Genomic DNA, 2762 nt, shown 5'->3' with positions numbered 1-2762 from the left:
GTTCCTTAAAAAAAATTAACTTTTTTTGAAAGAAGTACTCAATGTCTCGCATAAAAGGTTTACTCATTCAAAACTGATTTTAAAATCATTTGCGGACCATTCAATTGGTGGACGGGCCTCAGATAAAAACAGCAAAGGTGTTTATTAATGATTTTTCTTTGTAATTCAGTCACATCATTGGACAGTTTTAACAGCAGCTTTTATGACAAGAGGTCCATGAAAAAAACAAGGAAATGTCTGAACCTGCCTGTGTGGTGTCAGCCTGGCCATGGAGATGGCTCCCTCACCCAAATCAGCAGCATGCATCTCATTGAGAGAGTATTAACAGAAGCAGTCAATAATGATGGTGACCACAGATCCTGGCCGGCATCTCACCAAGCATGGACCCCAGACTCTTTGGCACTGAATGCACTGCCTTGCACATCACTGCACACTTCAACCATACTCTACTTTCTTAATAAATCACCCTACTAGGGTTTATACCTTGTTTCTGGGTCTGTGTGATCTTTCATCTGTGACAACTGATGGGGAATGCGGGCGGATTGAGGCATCACGTGACACAGGTATTAACATCTGTACTGTTTTTTTCCGCATATAGTTTCACTCTTTCTACTTTCACCACCCGCACGTGGAGCTGAAGATAGACAACACCCTGCCCCAGGTCGAGGAGAGCCATTAACACCAACTCACAGGGAGTAAGAAGAGGCAGGTGGTTGAGAAATATGTCAGGCATTAAGCTGGCAGAGGCATCCAATCTCGAGGATGCAAGAGAGAGAGCGGAAGAACCCTAGAAATGACAACCTGCAAAGCACACTACAAACCCAGTACACAGACCTGCAGCTTCCTCACCACTGGATGAGAAGTCACCTACACCTTCATCGAAATCTGGGGACCGGATCAGCTTATTCACGCGGACCACTCCTAAGACCCCACAAGATGGGTGGCCCAAGTCTACCGCAATGCAAGAATGCATAGAGCAACACTCAACAGGATGAGTGTTTTGTCTACACCGAGCAAACAGGAACCTGGTCCAGAGTCCACCTGGTGGACCAGGAGGTCTGCCAGCCAGTGCATCACCCAGCCTGTGATCAAGAATGATCTGTTGTACTGGGTGACTTGGTGGTGGAGGGAGGATAAATGCCTGCTAGTGATACCAGGTTCCCAGACTCAGGAGTTGTCGGCCATACACACGCAGCCAAAAAAGCATTGCAGGGTAACGGCAACCCTTCTACAAGTCTAAGAGATGTATTACTGTCTATGACTGGAAACGCATGTGTGTCGATACTGCCAGCAGTGTCCAGACTGCCAAAGTACTTCCCCTCATCATCTTCCAAACCACCAGTGCCACAATCGTTTTTAATCGCCCGATAAGAATCTTGCGTTAACGGCCCCCCACTAATATAAATATATATATATACATATATATATATATATATATATATATATATATATATATATAAATATATATATATACACGATTCCTGCACAATTTCCCACTCACTACTCTGCCGGAAACTGGAGAGCACCTTCAATAATAACCTAAACATTTGTTTAGAGATGGACCACAAGATGTGCTAAAATGACTGGCAACACGTGGTGAAGAACGATGGCAAAGCTAAGTGTAATTACTAAACTAATAAGTTATAAAGCAGGGTGTCGCGAACAACAAAACAAAGCATCTGCGGTTGGTTCACATCCTTCACAAGCATCGAATTTAGAGTGGTGTGCTAGGTTCATTGTGCTTCCCGCGGGTGCAACCAACAAGAGTTGTGCATTTTTGTTTAACTTTTTAAGCGTGATGAGCAGCTCTGTGTTAGTTTTTAGTTAAATATCTTGAGGTGAAACGAAACAGCGCGTTCTCTCCGCTTCCTTGTTCATAAACAGCGGGACGCGCTGCTGAAGCGCAGGAAAGACGGCTTTATACTCGGTCATTCATAATCTTAGCTTTTGTATTGTAGTCGAAAAAATATAATCAAGTAGAATGTTCTTTTAACAGTCCCGATAGGTAAAATTTTTCTTTTGCAAAATTCCTGTAATTTTTCTTCTGCAAATTAGATTTATTAAAATCCGCTTGATTCTTGTAAAACCCAAAGTAGTGCCTGTAAATTTTTGTTTTTCCAGAAGATACACCTTCGTGAATGTTTATTTTATATGTATGGTCTTTAATGTGCTTTTTAACAATTTTATTCTTTTCAAAGCAGCACTCAGATGCAAATCTATCCTCCAAAACGTGGCATGAGAGAAATTCCTGTGTTGGATGATTGGGTTTTTTTTTTTTGTGTGCGTGCGATCAGTTCCCGATCCTTTGGATAAAGTTTTTATCAAAAGACAGGTAACTTAATTACTTTCGACGTGCTAAAATATTTGTTAAACGAATGTTATTTTAAAAAAGCGAATATACCTATTATAACTGTAAAACAAAGAGCGTGGTCTAGTCGGAAATAAAGGAAATTAGTTATGAGCAATCCCGTGCTAATGTCAACCTTGCCATGAAAAAAAATAAGTTTTCACCAAAATACGGAAACCGTTTCTGGGTTTTTTGTGTAAGCAAGTATTTTACAGTACTTTAGAAATACTCAAAAATGAATCTGTCAATGTTTACAAACTATTATATTTGATTTACCAAAGTCACACAAGTGGAAATTTCACATCAGTCACATCCATAACGAAGAGACGTCACATCCATAACGAAGAGACGTCACATCCATAACGAAGCTTTTTCCTCATAAATGTGAAAAAATTAAATAAAATAAAAAAAACAA

Source organism: Danio aesculapii, chromosome 4, assembly GCF_903798145.1.
Source record: "Danio aesculapii chromosome 4, fDanAes4.1, whole genome shotgun sequence".
Taxonomy (NCBI): Eukaryota; Metazoa; Chordata; class Actinopteri; order Cypriniformes; family Danionidae; genus Danio; species Danio aesculapii.
This window is presented reverse-complemented; position numbering follows the sequence as displayed.